Source organism: Pogona vitticeps, chromosome 5 (genome assembly GCF_051106095.1).
Source record: "Pogona vitticeps strain Pit_001003342236 chromosome 5, PviZW2.1, whole genome shotgun sequence".
Classification (NCBI taxonomy): domain Eukaryota; kingdom Metazoa; phylum Chordata; class Lepidosauria; order Squamata; family Agamidae; genus Pogona; species Pogona vitticeps.
In genome coordinates, this window is record NC_135787.1 from 63,703,619 (window position 1) to 63,720,866 (window position 17,248).

General features: G+C 40.0%; 1 long non-coding RNA gene across 1 annotated transcript; it reads right to left on the reverse strand.

Moving 5' to 3' along the window:
• Positions 1-286: 286 nt before the first annotated feature.
• LOC144589598 (uncharacterized) lies at positions 287-15,660 on the reverse strand. The gene is made up of 2 exons (XR_013545806.1): positions 14,062-15,660; positions 287-8,378 (listed from the first exon to the last, which is right to left on the reverse strand). It is a non-coding gene; the product is annotated as an uncharacterized LOC144589598 (long non-coding RNA).
• Between the last annotated feature and the right edge of the window lie 1,588 nt (positions 15,661-17,248).

Consider the following 17,248-nt stretch of genomic DNA (forward strand, 5'->3'; position numbering starts at 1 on the left):
GAGCTCAGGTTTACTACTGCACATTGTAGAGAGATATAACTGTAAACATGTGGAACACATCTTAACATACCTATGAGAAGCCAATTTTTATGGACAGAGACCTGACTGAGTGGCTCTGAAAACTTAAAAAGCAAATACTGAAAGCAAAGCTGCATGGTCCTTATATAATATAAAGAAGGGTGAATTGTTACTATTATTATTATTATTATTATTATTATTATTATTATTATTATTATTATTATTATTATTATTATTATTATTACTACTACTACTACTACTATTACTATTATTATTTTTTCTTTCTTTCTTTCTTTCTTTCTTTCTTTCTTTCTTTCTTTCTTTCTTTCTTTCTTTCTTTCTTTCTTTCTTTCTTTCTTTCTTTCTTTCTTTCTTTCTTCATTCGATTTATATCCCGCCCATCTGGTATATTCTACCACTCTGGGCGGTGGTGATACTTTTATTACATCACTAAAAATATTTTTTTAAAGTTTTAATTCTAAGCTAGTTTTCCTCAGGCTGTGCACCAATATATTGTGGAGAGTGTAGATTTTAGACCTGACATAGATACAGGTACTGTATCTGATTTCGTCTTTAAGGACGTTGGACTCAGGAGACTTGAGTTCAAATGCCTGGTCAACAATGGAGACTTGAGATGGAGAGTGTGACAATAGGAAAACCAGTCCTTTAAAATGTCACATGTCATGGAAACCCTATTAGTTCATCATATGTCATGGATGACTTGATTTTTTAAAAAAACACACCAAGGGGGTTGGAGAAGGTGCCATTATTTCTTGCCTGAGACAGGCAGCAAAACACAGACAGTGGTGTGTGATGCAAGCAGCAGCAGGCAGCTGTAGGTTGCACACATAAATGAGCTGGCATGAGAGGAGCAGAGCCCAAAGGGTGGCTCTGGCTCTTACCCACAGCTGGTCTCATTTGCTTCATATATGTTCATTCCAGATCATAGTGTGGGAGCAACAGGTCTTATATGGACCAAGCAGAATGCATTGATTTTTGCTCATCAACCACATTCACCAACACACAGTCATTCTTTTCAATCCAACGGCAACAGCAAGGTTTCATGGAAAGGTCTGTTACAAAATGCTGGAGCTATTTCAACCTTGCATGCTGCCTTTAGCAGGTTTGACTGGGAGGGACCTTTCTAGACTGGGGTGGCTGTCAATCAGTCTAGTAGTAACCTATTTTTCCCCTGCCTCTGGTTTCAAAGACAGTCATGCCTCTCTGCTTAAGTGTCTTTTCCCCTCTTTTTTAGTCAATAAGGTAGTTATGCAGTTAGATAGTCATTAAAAATGTAGTCTCCAAGAGTCTGCTGGAAGCATGCTGAAAATCTGTTGAGTCCCATTGCTATAAAGCAGTCATTTTTGTACAGTATGCTGTTTTTTTATCTATTCAACTGTGAGTAAATGAAACTTTTTATTCTTTCTCTTACTAATATCTCAGAGAGTTATTGAAACTGTAAGTGCCAGTTGATGAGACAAAAAGGAGTAGTCTACTCTGAGGGGGACTTGAAGCTAATTCTACTCTGTAAGTCCCTACACTTCTGCTGCAGTGCTAGAGGTTTTTAACCAAAAATGCAACACAAATGAGATTATTGGCAAATACGCAAAACTATTACAATGGTGAACTGGAATTCTGCAGACATTCTACTTGAAGCTTTAGTACTCACACTGAGGTATGCCCAGAGTTTGTGGGCCTCAAGACCAGGCTGTAGACCAGGTGGCCATTCCTCTATATAAAAAATACATGATTAAGTGCAATGGAAGCAGTCAGTAAAGTGCTTCTAAAAACCAACTGGGACAGCAATTTGTTCCATCATCATCTAAGACTCAGATTTGGGAAGAAACATTATAAATTGAAAGGCATATGGAAAGACACTATGTTGAAAAAAAACAACTGCATTTTGCCAGAAATCTAATGTGACACGACTTCTTGCTACTGAAGGGTTTCTATATGAAGACATCACAAACTGTCATGTCACATAATCAATAATCAACCCAAGTGAATAAACACAAGAATCCTAACAAATCAACTTATAAAAATAACTCTGCTGAATCATTTGGGACTTTGGGCTAAAGGCATCTGCGGTGAATCTTATGTCTGCTTTTGACATATTGCTTGTGGATTATTTATGGGGGGCTAGTAGCTGATCCAGTCCATCCTTGCAGCAAAGCCTTAGATCAGAAAAAAAATATTGTGATTTTGTGGATTTAAGGGAGAACTCAGGAGTGAATTAGAATGAAAATGTGGGTGTGAGGAACAGACAATGCAATCATATCTCACGAGTGTACATTCTGTAGAGAATTTGGGTGAGGCACAAATCCCTTGTGGCAGCAGAAATTCCAGCTGCCAGCAAAACCTACATCTGCCCATTGATCTCTGGTGGCAAAGTGGTATGCCTGCAGAACTGTTCTGCTGGTTAAGCTCTACTGTCAGAAGACTTGAAAATGAAATAGCATAGAAAATGAAGAGTTATAGCCAGATCCAAGTCTTCTTCAACCAAAGAACATAGATACCAGTTGAATAGACTGAAGAAACTGCTTGAATGAGTAGCGAAATGTCAACAACCCTTGACAATGGGTGGAAAAGGACTGCAGAAGTGGGATTATCCCTCACCCCCAGTCCTTTGTCCTTCTAAGGAGCCTATTCAGATCAGGGAGAAGTGAAACGTACATGGAGGATATATCAAGGATCTCTTACCAACTCTCCTCAGACTGAAGAAGTTACTTGGATGAGTAGCGAAACGTTTCAACCTAGCAAAAAAAAAGTCCAGTTGCCATGACTCTACTTCCAGATAACCACACCTGGATGACTGAGAATCTTCACAGAAACATAGATACCAATTTGTCATGAGTTAGTCCAGAGTGTGGTCTTCCTAAGCAATTTCCAACAATGCTGTACTGGAAAGAGTTTGTATTTGGAGTAGTTTAGTTGATCTAGTGTCAACTGAGTTGGCTATTAGCTATTTCAACCAGTTAAGGAGCCCATAATCAGGTGTCTGCATTGATACTACTCTGGTTTCCTCTGAACAGAGTAAGAAGACATGTGCAGTAAATACTAAAATGTCCAAAGAGAGCTGTCATAGTGATGACAGATGCCAGGAGACCTATGTCTGCAGATTTAGTAAGTACAGTATTTTTCCGTGTATAAAATTGCACTTTTTACTTAAATAATTAAGTGATCCTGAAGCAACCATGAAAGGGTGGTGCGTGCACACCCCTTGATCCTGCTGCCCTTTCATGGCTGTTTCAGGATCAAAGTGGTGCAATCCTGCTGTCCTTTCACAGCTGTACTACCCACTTCCTAAGCCCTGCGGGATGGTCATGATTGGAAGGTCATGATTTGAAATGGGGGTGGCACACCTTTCTTTAGTATACAGTAGTAGAGCGAACGTTTTTAAACAATTTAATAATCATATCTTGAGAAAATCCTTACTATGGTCATGGACTAAAATTCAGATGTATGTTAAAATACCATGTTGGGTAACACCAATGGAGACATTTTCTCTTCTGAACTTGGGACAAAACAAAAAAAATCTTAAGCTATAAAGCAGTACTAAACCCAGATGGGACATTGAAAAACAAAGATGAACTAGTAGCGCAGGGATTTGATATGGATTGGTGGCCACATTCTCAATTAATTTCAAGATATTGCAAAGATAAGCAACAAGGTTTTTATGTAGATAATGCTCCCTTTGACAGAATCCTCCTAGATACCAAAGATAAGTATATTTTAAATGTATTTTAATTGTTTTATCTTTTTTATTGTACATTATTTTAATTGTTGTAAGCCACCCAGAGACCTCTGGGTAGTGTGAGCAGCATATAAGTTAAATAAATAAATAAAATATTAAAGCCTTATATAATTTTCTATTAGATTTTGATATCCAGGAGGAGGTGGTCAAGGAATGCATGATAAAGTGGTCACAAAATATTGGGCACAATATAAGCTTGGATCAGTGGGAACAAATATGGAAGAACAATATAAAACTTACCAAGTCAATAGCGTTTAAAGAACACATATATAAAATGTTTTATAGATGGTATATAACTCCCACAAAACTAGCCAAAATGGATATAAAAGTTTCAAACCTTTATTGGAGATGCAAACAAAAAGAAGGTTCTTTTTACCATATGTGGTAGACATGAGGGAAAGCCCCAAAATATTGGAAAATAGTTGAAATTCTTTTGCAAGAGGTTCTAGAGATTCATATAACAGTAACCCCTGAATTGTAAACATAATTCTGGAATCAATAGAACCAGTGAAAAAAAAATATTTTGCCATCCATATCTTGACAGCTGCAAGAATTCTCTTTGCTAAACATTGGCAAAACTCGGAGAATCCATCTCAAGACGAGTTAATAGCAAAAATTCTGGATACGGTGGAAGTAAATAAATTATCAGAACGGTTAGACTTGACAAGAAAGATGAACCATGAGGATTGTTGACATAAATTTTATGACTGGCTCAGAAATAGAATGTAAATTAATATTTGATAATTGAAAGCCCATGTTTAATTTAGAAATATAATACATATCATAACTAAGTAATACCAGGAACTTATGTATCTTTGAAATGTAACAGATAAGAATGAGTATTTTAAAATGTTCATGTTGATTTGCACCCCCTGTTATCTCATGTCCCCTTGTCCCCTATCCCTACACCTAACTCATAAAATAATTTTTAAAAAAGATATTAGCGTCATATTGCATTCTGCTTTTATACAAAAGGAACACAACAGCCAGGAGGGTTGGGGGGGGGGAGGGTTGATGGACTACTGCTAAGCCAGCTGGGTTTATGAATGATTGACATACACACTGTAATTAAGATAACGAGGTCACAACTTTATTGATTACAGCAGCAGTTGTTCTGGCCAAGCATTGAGTTTGATCCAGTTCATCGGGGGGGGGGCATGTTTCCACCAGTGCAGACCACCGTCTCCCTGAGAGACCACTCGTGGTGGCAGTTCTGTCTGGAGACCAGACAGACATATGGCACTCCATCACTCCACTGCCATCTAGAGGCAGGGGCGATTCTTCCCCACCCGTGCATGCAAGTCCCCACCTGCTGCCCTAACAACCATTTGGATCCGTCCCAATGCCCCAAAAATGCCATAAAGTTGTGACAAGTGAAACAAAACCAATAGAAATGCCCCCCAAAAACCAAAAAAGGAACAAACCATGCCCCAGAGCGCCCTGTGAACTAGTGCAAACACCAGGGTGGGTGGGTTGGGGGAAAGTGCATTGGTGAGACTGTGACCTCAGCACTCCCCTTCTTATGCCATGCTGGAGGACTGAAGTGGAAACCCCTCCCTTCAGGTCTGCCAGCAGGAAGCCCCACCTCCAGCCACCGAGTCAGCCAGTTTGGGGTTGGCTTTTGCTCTTGGGCCCAGCACAGGCCTTCCCAAGGTCCCTTTCGCATGGCACCACATGGTGGGCACCATTTCCCACCCTGTTGCACCACTCTCAATGTGGGACCAAAGGTAACTCCAGGTCTCAACTTTCTCAAATGGTGGTTTTTCTTTGCCTTTGAGGTCAGGTTGGTGACACTCCTTCCTTAGTTTTCAAAGGACAATAAAATCTGTCACTTTCATTGTGTCCCTTCTGCTTAGATCTTTTTTTTAATTTAAATTTTATTAGATAAACTACAAAATAAACATAAAATACATAAAGCAAAATACAAATCAACTGTGTTCCCCACCACCCTAATCGGGACCTCTTGCAGTAGTCGTCTTCTTCCTTTATCTTTCTTCTTCTTCTTCTTCTTCCTTTAATGTCCTCTTCTCCAGAACTGCATTGATTCCTTTCCTCTTGTTAGCATACATTCAAGAAATCTGCCCCATATACCATAAAAATTATTATTTTTCATCTCTCCTTTCTTAACCTTTACAAATTAACTTATCATTTATAGCAATGTTCCATATTTCATTATATCATTCTTCCATTTGAAATTCCAATTTTGATTTCCAGTTCCTAGCTATTATTAGTCTAGCTGCTGTTAATAAATTGGTAATTAACTCTCCGATTTGGGGGGGGGGTTTGAAAAACTCTTTGCAAGCATTCTAAACATGGTTCTGATTTTATATGTGTGAACATGTAGATTGGATGTACCCAAAGTAGGACAGCCTCAGTTTCAACATTTTTGCCTTCAGAGATAGTTCAGGCTTGATTTCATCTAGGACCCACTTGTTTGACTTTCTGATAGTCCATGTAAATGACATAAAATAATTGAGGAATTTTGAGGACCAAACATCTGTGGCTGAAATTCTGCATGGGACTAAGCACACACAGGTTTCAGTGAAGAAAGAATGTAAATGTGCAAGACATGGAAACGTTAAACAAACACAAAGAAGTTGGAAATATTCCCCCTGAAGTGCAAAGATTTTCCTTTAAGGCATGTGTGAAGCAGGATGAAAGCATAGAAAGATGCCATGATGTAAAGGCTTTTCATTCAAAGCTTGGGGGAGGGAAGCTCTTAATTTAGAAAAACGGGTTTGAAAGGGAATCTCGTGGGGGACAAAGCAGTTTGTGGTTTGTATGAAGGTGAAGGAGAGTGTCATTTGTGAGACCTGTGAGCACTTCAAAGCCACAACAGGTCCTGATTCTTTTTAATGCTCCCTTCCAGCTCCAAGCTGAAAGTAGACAATTATCCAAGATTAATTGAAGTAGGAGTGTAACTTAATTCTAAGTTCCAGCAGTTTTTTTTGTTCCTTTTAAAGTTCAAAGAGGAAGAGAATTGCACAAAGGTAAGATCTCTTCCCACTGGGTGTCTATACAAAATCAAATTATAAGAAAAGCTTTAAAACTCTTCAAGTGCATGCATGCATGCATGGACCTCCATTATGTTATGCACAGCGAGTCCTATAGGGTAGAGATGGGCAATTGGGGTTGGACTGCAACTCCCAGCAATCCTAGCCAGTAAGCATTGTTGGAGTTGTTCACCACATCTGCTATAGACAATGGAATATTCATAATTATGAGGCACCGAATTTACAATTAGACATGGAACTTCCTTACAAGGTAAAGGATCTTCAAGCTGCAGAGCTGGAAGCGGTTCCTTTAGATCACTGAGTCCAGCCATTGTCAAGGTGGCACAGTGGGGAATCGAACCCCACATCTGGCTCCACAGCCAGAGATCTAAACCACTGAGCTATCCAGTGGTTTGTTTTGCTCATGACAATGTTCCTTCAGCTCCACATGTTGCAAATTAGTTTGCTCTTATTTTGTTTTGGGGGCCATAGCTAGAGATGGATAATAATATTTTTAACTCATTATTTCATGATGGAAAAAACCCTGAAGGTTTTAAAAATTCAAATGTGGGGAAAAAGAAGAAATGACTGATTTACCTCTCCTGGCCCTTAAGTCTTAAAAGTGTGTGTTTTAATCCCTGTGTTTGCTTCCACTTGTTTGTTTTCTTCCTTTCTTCTTCTCTGCCTTTCAACTGAGCAGACATGTAAACTTTTGCTTCTCACCTCTGACCATGTGACCAACATGGTGGATTTCAGTCTTTCAGGATAGTTGAGATTGCAATTTCTTTCTTTATCCTTTTTCATTTTTCTGATTGTTACTGAAGTTACACAATTGTAAGTAAATATGGTTTTCCTTTTCTACTTAAGCTACTTTTGGAATGGTTTTTATATACACAGATCTAGTCATTGTGAGAACAAAAATGGCTGGGTAGAAGCTGGAACATTTAGCTATTCTCCTTCATGTTTCCCCTGTGCTGTAGCTGGCTGTTGTGCTTTATGTTCTGCTAACTAAAAATTCCTCTAAGAGACTATGGATATAGCCTTGCCACGACTGGAAACTCTGGTAATGCAGAGTCTCTCATAAGGTAAGAGCACCCACTGAGGGCCTTGTATTTATGGCCATGCCCATGTGCTCACCAGCCTTTGAACTTTAGACCTCTTCAGATGAATGCAAGAATAGTGCTATAATAACAGTTAGGAACAGGAAGCTGCTTCTCACTCAAAAATTGTATTGGACTCATATGTGCTCTGGAACCTTTTGCTATAACATTTCAGCAGTTCTCTGAATCCCAATTCCTCCTTTGATTATGGAATTCTGAATGACCTGCAGTTTGAGTCCACCATAAAACCACATTATGAAATAAGAATAATCAATTGTTCAGAATTACTACTACTACTACTACTACTACTACTACTACTACTACTACTACTACTACTACTAGACATAATAGTAATAGAATGAAGAAATGTCTGGATCATTGACATTGCAATTACAGGGGATGCTAGAGTTGAAAATAAAGAACTGGAAAAACTAACCAAGTACGGAGACCTGGCAATCGAAACATCTCGTCTCTGGAAGAAACACACTTCAGTGGTCCCTGTAGTCATTGGGGCTTTGGAAACAATATCAAGAACTTTTACACAGTACTATAAGCAGTTTCTGATCTCAGAAATCACACCACCATAAGAGCTACAAAACCCAGCAATATCAGGAACAGCATACATAGTGCGCTGATATTTAACAAATACTTAGGGCTTTGGTTAAAACTTGTATCTGTTATATAATACCAGTCAATGTTTTTATAATTTTGACTGTGCCTGGAGTTCTTTAAACATCATCATGAAAAATCAGAGGCCATGGATTACTGCAAATACAGCAGGTAGTAGAGGAGGAAAAAAGAAGCCTAAATGATTATATTGGTACAAGCAGAGAAAAATTACTTGAGTCAGTGAAAATGGAAAATATTTTGAAAACAACAGAAATAAAGGATAAATATAAGAAACAACAATTTGAAAATAAATTGAAAAGCTGGAAAAATAAACCACTACATGGAGAACACCTGATAAATATTGATGGGAAGCATGATCATAATTCAACATGGGCAAGGATAAAACTGGGGACCCTTAAGAAAGAAACCAAGAGCTGATTTTTGATGTACAAGAACAAGCACTCCAAACCGATGAAAGCTAAGATCCAAGGAATTAGTGCTAACAACAAATGTCAACTCTGCTAAGAAAAAGATGAAACTGTGTCACACCTCAGCTGTGAATGTCCAAAGATTGTTCAGATTACAAAATTAGACATGATAGAGTGGCAAAATTAGTGTATTGGTTATTGTGCAAAAATATACCATATTTTTAGTGTATAAATTGACACTTTACTTAAATAATTAGACAAAAAATTGAGGGTCGTTTTATACTCAGAAGGCAGCCACTTTCCCTGTCTTTTGTGAAGCCACAGGGTGCAGTTGTGGCACCCTTTCATGGCTGCGTTACCCACTTCCTAAGAACTCAGCCGTGAAGGGGCGGCACAATTGCACCCTTTTGATCCGGAAACAGACATGAAAGGCTTCAGGATCAAAGGGGTGCAATTGTGCTGCCCTTTTACAGCAGCTTTATCCACTTCCTAAGCCCCGCCGGGCTTAGGAAGTGGGTAACACAGCTGTGAAAGGGCGGCACACTTGCACCCCTTTGATCCTGAAGCAGCCATGAATGGAGTGCCATCATCCAAATTTTCTAATTTGAGGGTTAGAAAAGGGGGGGGGGGTCATCTTATACATTGGATCGTATTATTAACGGACAAATTCTGTTAACTTGCCAGCCTCCAAAAATCCACGGGAACATCAAATACAGGAAATGTTCAGAAAATGACAAAGTTAAGATCTTGTGGGATTTCCAGATCCAAACTGACAGACACATTTAACATGACACACCAGACATAGTAGTGATAGAATAATCATCGACATTGCAATTCCAGGGGATGCCAGACTTGAAAATAAAAAATTGGAAAAACTAACAATATACAGAGACCTGCCAATCGAAACATCTCACTTGTGGATGAAACACATTTCAGTGGTCCCTGTAAGTCACTGGGACCAAGAAATTTCACACATTATGCAGTTGCAGATCTCAGAAATCACACCATCAGAGCTACAAAACAAGGCAGTATTATTACATACTGCGCTGATATTTAACAGATACTTAGGTTTTTGGTTAAAACTTGTATCTATTATATAATACCAGTCAATATTTTTATTGTTCTGATTGACTGTGCCTGCTGTTTTTGAACAACAACAATAACAACAACAACAACAACAACAACAGAGCTCCTGGAACATATTTGCCATAAAGCAGAGTTCCTTACGTTCTTCTTTCTGCTTTTCATTAATGATTTGGAAGTGTTTACTAACAAAATACTACAAAACGGCAGGCTGCTTGTTATTGTATGATTGGTTTTATTAAGATTCTTCTAGCTTGGATTCAGTTTAATGATCCTTCATTACCGCTACAACACAATTCCCAAGTTTCAATACTCATTCTTCATACGCCATATAGCTTTGCATTCTTACAGTGTGTAGGGTGTTCCTCAGAATCAGTGGCATGAAGCACATTTAGACAGAGAGAGTGGAATCAGTTCTCAGCACTCAGTGAGGTGTCGTATCCCCTTTTACTGGCACCTGAGATCCTGAATACAATCTGGTGTTCTGTTGCCTCCAAACTTTTGTATTTTCAACTATGGGACTAATATCAAGAACTATTCCCTTTCTTATTACAGTCATAATCAGGAGAGCAGATTAATTTTCTGTCATTTCCATGTCCTTGTTTAAATCCTTGATCACTGAATAGGACGTTAAACTTTTCATATACATTATATTATGCAACCGCTGTACCATATTAATCTTTTAAATATTCACTTTTTTTAGAGGCTGGCATTTTTATCCCTTTTTGAAGTTTCCTAGAGTGATAGGAAGTAAATCTAAATATAGCTACTCCCATCAAATTATAGAAAAAGGTCAAAGAAGTATCTTACATAAAATTTGGGGCAGGGGAGTCACCTGCTCTGGACAAAATATCTGTACATGGAAGCAATTCTTCCACTTCATGAGGAAATGCAAATGTTTCACTGATACTAACATGTGTATTAGGCAGTACACTCATATGCACTCCTTCCCAGGTCAATGGGGAAAAAATGGATGGGAATCCTTATTCGAATGCACATCATCGTCTTAGAACTACAGAGCTGGAAGATACTCTGTGGATCATCACATCCAGCCGCTATCTGGGAGGCACGGTGGAGAATCAAACTCCCTCTGGTCTCACAGCCAGATACCTAAACCACTGAGCTATCCAGCAGTTCCACTGTATGTATGCAGTTTTGGCCATCTTCATGTTTCAAGGTGCAAACACATGCTGATGCCATTTTTGATTTGTGTACAAAGCATATTCGCATAAACAGATTTCCTTCTCAGCACTGGGGTAACAAAGTATTATTCTTTGTAAAGAAGCACATTCACAACAGAAACAAGTGATGGACTAAGAAAAAGAAAGATTAAATTAAGAATGCTTATTAATTCCTGCCATACAATATTCAACTCAGATGTTGGAATATAGATGCCCCATTGATTAAATTGTGCACAAAAAAGGAATCCTTGATGTGGATTAGTTCAGCATTGCAATTAAATCAAAGTGTGTATGTTCTCAAGCACATCAGACAGAAAAACAATGCAAATACAAAAATGAGAAAGTCACATGTATCACTTCTGAAATTAATTGTAGAAATAGTCTCCTCCCTGGGAGGGAGTAGAACATAACACATATAGGAAAGCACAGGGGATTTGGCCATGTTGACTTGAAAAAGAGATAAACCATTAAATCTAGGATCTGCTCTTTTCCCTCAGATGTTGACTTATTTTGGCAATAATGAACATTAGCCTCAGGCCATGTAGCAATCTTTTCTTGAAAGCCATCCAATCTCATGATCCAATTACTGAGAAACAACTCACCATGATGTTTTGTGGTATCATGCCCTGGTCACAAACCACCTACAGTATACTTGGATAGTTTCGATGTTAAGGACAGTAACAATGTGACATGCCATGCCATGCTTTTCAGCATCTTCCTAACGCCTCTGCAGACTACTTCTCCATGTTCTGGGACACAAATGGTTGGAGAAATTTAAGTGAAATGGGAGGTGGAGGAACCACTTCCTAATGTAATCCTGGCTTTATCCTACTAGAGAATGGGCTGCTGTCTGTGTAGTAAAGCCAGTCCAAGCCAAATTATTTTGACAAAGGCTCCAGCCATTGGAGAGACCTTGGTCCTCATACAACGAAGCTGGCTTTTGCCCACCACCTGGGATATCGTGAGATGGATTACTGCCTTGTGATTCATGAGTAGGAGGGGAAAGCCAGGCTACTTCCGCAGTTTTCCTTTCTAGGGCCGCCCTCTTCTTTTTGGGCACTCACCTGCCCTCCCTATTTCTAGTGTGAGATTTTCTGGTCACCGTTAAGGGGCTGGATAGGAATTTTGACCTTCATCCTGATTGGCCTTTGGATTGGGGGGTGTATTGCCTATCCCACACTGGAAGAAGGTTGTTGGCATTGGGGTGGAATAAGTTTTTGGTCACACTGGTGGGTAGTGCGGAAACAAAAGGTATTTTCAGTGGGTCCCGCTGTAATTTCAAGTTAGCCAACAGCGCATCCGACCACCCAGCACTGCGGATCGTGCGATTACAGTGCCTGGGGCGGGAAGATGCACTGGGCCACTTCCAGACCAACAGCCCTTGATTAAATGGGGCTTGAGGTCTGGGGGGCCAGCAGGGTTCCTGCTGTCCTTAAGATTGCAGGAACCTGGGGCCGGGGATTCGCCCTTTCATTAATCACGTCATTTAACTGTTTCCACATTACAGCAGGCCCCCTCTGTTTTGAAAAAAGAATGGTCCAATTTTGGATCTGATTGTATATTAGTAAAGTGTGGCCCGTATTTAACCCACATTACTGCCTCACATTTTTATTCCGGGGTTGTGAGGAGAAAGCATGGTAACCAAGGATAACTGGTATGTATCTGGGATACTGTTCAGTAGAAGTGGCGGGCCTTTCAGATGCCTACATGGAGGCTGTGGAGATAATGTCTGACTTTTCCAGAAAAGACTTTGTAGAGAAGAATAGAACAAATAATAATCAAACACTATGAGAACATTCCCAGAAGCAGGGGAGGGAACGGACTATGGAAAGACACAACTGTGTACTTTGCAAGTCAAGAGCTCCTGCGCCCCTTGTTCATATTAATATATAGCTTTCAGCAGAAGCCATTCTGCACACCTTGATTTGCCTTATGCATCTCTCACTTTGGCTTAGTTTTGCATGTGAAGGGGAACCTTTAGGGAGCCAAGATGCTGGGGAATGCATCAAATGGCAAGAGAATTTTGTTTTCTTGGCATTACAGTTGCATGACTGACCAAGAGCCAGTTTTCACAACGAAGGAGCAAGGAAGAAGGAAAAGGGAATCAGGGCTCCAGAGAGCCTTAAGCTATCTGCTGACTTTTTTTTTTTTTTTGAAAGGATGAAAAGTTCTAGTTGTGGATTTAAAAAAAGATGAATTCAGTTGGCGAAGGATCTCCAATAAAAAGTCCAGTAGGTTGCACCTTCAAGGGGAAGCAGAAAGCAACCTCAGCTTCTTCCTGCTGTGGCCCTTCAGCCTGAGATAATTCAGGAAAACTATTAAGTCATGAAGTCAAAAGGGTGTATCACCTGGCTAAGACTGAGACTGACTTGTGTGTACTAAAGCCTTAAATAGGCCCAAGACCAACCTAAAACATGTGAGATGCTAGAATTGTATCTCCTGTGATTTCTTTATTATCCATAGTTTTGAAATACTGTATTATTAGTTTTATTTTTATGTCGCATTTCTCCCCAAAAAAGGGACCCAATAGGGCACTTCATAAGATCTCACCATGGTTGTGAGCACACAGTCATAATTCTGGCTGGTCCTTGTGGTTCCTCCTGCTACTACAAAGCCTGCTTCCAGGTAAGCTGCCATTGGAAGCCCCCTTCTTTTTGCTGAGGCCATGAAACGTGTGTGTGTGGCTTGGTGGCACAGAAGTTGGGACTGCTTGTTTTGAACAACTGTGGAAATTTAATTTCATAAGGTATCTGAAAAGACCCACTTTGCAGTAAAAGCCATGCCAGCAAATGCAATATAACCCCCTTAGATTTTTTGTCTGATCTCAAGACTCCTTCCTCTAAACACAGATTGAATGGCTTCTTATCTAAAACCTCATAGGTCAAAATATTTCACCTTACTGTAGCTTGCAATTTCCTCTCTCTTCTCGCAGTCTCTGTATCTCCAGCACACAGCATCACTGTGGGCCCTGTTCTCTTCACAAGCAGCCAGGTTTCAAGTTTTTTATTCATCTCACAACTTTGCTTTTCAGGTTAAGTTGACTGAAAACACTGACCATTTCTTTCTTCAGGATGCAGCTTTTCTTCTGAAAAATATCCTAGCAAAAAGGTTGTTTTCTTGACAAATTTGGATTCGTTTCTACCTAATAACCTGTCTGGAAGACTAGCCACACAGAGGATCTGTCAGGCCTCTTGTTTAGATTTTAAGGGTACAGGTATACAGGTCTGAGTGGAGATTGTCCCAATTTTCTGGGAGCATTGTTGGATCCCAGAGAACAGGTGTGAAAAATTCTACAGTCAATTCTACTGCAGGGCAGCTTCTGAAAACTGCTGAGTGAGTGTGGAGAGTTTCAATATGATCAATCCATTCCTCTGTGGACACTCATTTGCACATGCTTACTTTCCCTTTTACCTGCTTTAACCATTTTCTACTGGTAACAGCTTACTAACATTAAAATCCCAAGTAAAATGCCTTCATTGTGCTATGGTTGGCTGTGTTGAAATGCTTCTCTACCAGTGAAATTTAACTTCACAGAGAAGGGGGTTACTCCACTATCAGTAGCCCCATTCCATCCAGAATAAACTGGGAGTGTGTGGGGACTATTTCCCACAGCAGTGGTTCTCACCAGAAAAAGCTCTAAATGAGTTTTGGAATAGAAATATCCATGGTTTGGGATTCGCAGGATCCAAAGCCACATGAGTAAAGGTCCTTTAGCAGCCTGGAATTGATAAAGTAAAAAGAGACACACAACTCCACCTGCAAGCACAAAACACATTGTCCTGGTGTGAAGTAGCAGGTGTGAAACAGTAAGCCATAGTATATGGCAGCATATATGTATCTCTTGTTGTTATTGTTTAGTTGTAAAGTCATGTCTGACTCTTCATAACCCCATGGACCAGAGCACGGCAGGCCCTCCTGTCTTCCACTGCTTCTCGGAGTTGGGTCAAATTCATGTTAGTAGCTCTGGTGACACTGTCCAACCAATATGTATCTCTCCTCACAGCCTATTCAGTTCTTTCTGATCTCTTACACAGACTTTTATTCCCTAAATCTCCTTTTTTTCCCCTGTCACTAGAATGCCTCTTTGCTATTATATAGTTACTTACAGTTAACCAACCCACTTCTCTTTTTCTTCTCAGCCAGCTTCTACTGATTCCAGTGGAGCTCATGAAGTGGCACAGGAGAAGCTTACTGATGTATTACAGATAACAGAGGGGTCGGTGGGTGGGAAAAGACAAATTTTGATTTGAAAAACTGACACTGCCTTTTGAACAACATCAGATAGTGGCATTCTGTTGAATGTTGGTTTTAGCTGCAGTGCTGTTTCAGCTCTGATGTCATTTCTTTTCTTGCCAAAATTAATATTTCACAAGCGTTTAGCAGAGATGCAAGCATGCCAGATTTCATCACACCTATTAGGAAGAGAACTTTTCTGCTTTGCTTAGAAGGATGCAGGCCTCAGCCTCTATTAAATTAATGCAGATGATTGTTAAAGTGTGTGTGTGTGGAGGGGAATTACTTGAAAGACAAATTGATTTTAATAGATGGAGAAGGGGAGGTAGAAATTGCAGATTTTTTGCTAGTGCTTCATAAAGGCTGCCTGTGCTGTGCTTAATCTTTAGCATACTGTTGCTTATCAAAGAGCAAACATTTAATTAGACAAGGCTGGTTTTAAGTTTCCAGTGAGAAGCATCAAACAGGTATTATGACAATGAGCTTGCATTCCAGTAACGGATTGAAAGAAGCTGTGGTTTTATGTTTTGAAACAAAATTTCCACTTATACTGGATCTTCATTAATTTCCACTCCTTTTCTGTCATGGTTCATTCACTTAAGACCATTTAGTATCACATTTTAATTATTCCACACACCTGTGCCTATCATAAGATTTTTGCTAAGGGTGAAAAACTCCTGGGGCAATAGTCGAAGCCAGGTTAAATCTATTTTTTATGATGAAGTTAATTATAGAGCATGTAATTATTGCAAGGATTGATATCTTAAGATCTACATGAAGAAGAACAGAGGAAAATCCAATGTCATTCAAAAAGTCATTCAACCCATCCTTTGAATGTCACTTTAAAAAATTTAAAGGCAGGTGTGGGCTTGAAGGGCTGAATAGATGTTTATTTTATGTTTTAGTCTATTAGCTATACTTCATGATAGGCTTCTGAGGAGAAGCATGCAGACCAAACTCTGAGACATCTAAATCAGTGGTTCCCAACCTTTTCCAAATTGCGGACCGGTTGGGATGGGTGGGGTCCATGTGTGGATGGGCGGGGCACCCCTTGCACTTGTGGGTGGGTGGGGCATGCTCAGACGCATGAGCGGATGGGTAGGATGTGCTTGCGAGTGGGTGGGGTGTGCTTGTGCACGTGCATGGATGGATGGGGGCACGCTCACAGGTGGGCAGGGTGTGCTCACAGGTGGGTGGGGCACCCATGCATGTATGTGGACGTGCATGAGGTTGTATGCAGGGGGAAGGAGACCTGATCCTGCCAAGGCCACGGCCCACTACCAGGCCACAGACCAGGGTTTGGGGACCCCTGATCTAAACCACAAAGGTATGTAGAGGGAGAGAACCTTCTTTGCTAGAAGAAGACAAACAAGAAAAGGGTAGGAAAGGAAAAGAAGAAAACAAACAAACAAACAAACAAACAAAGCCAAAAAACCTATCTAGCAGGATAAAGAATAACTTTTCAGGTATTATGAGAGTGCATCCTCCACATGTCCTTATGCAAAAGCAACTGTCTGAAGACCTTGCTGTAACCATGGGAACTCTACATGTGTAGAGCTGCCATTTCATGGAAGGACTTCCTATGTACGAGCCTCCATGATTACCTCGTAGCGCCTCCATGATTATCAAAGTGCCTCCTCTTCACATAGTTGATTTTGTATAGGGAAAGCGAAAGCAGAGTGTGCATAGCTTGTTTCTCTCATCCTGTATGGAGTATGAATGCTGTAGAATGCCTGGATAAGGATAGAAGGAAAAGATAATAAGAAATAAGCTTTGTACAAGCTCCTCAAGACAGAGGAGCCAGGGCTTATGACAACATTTCTCTCCTAGAAGTTAGAGGAATTAAAGG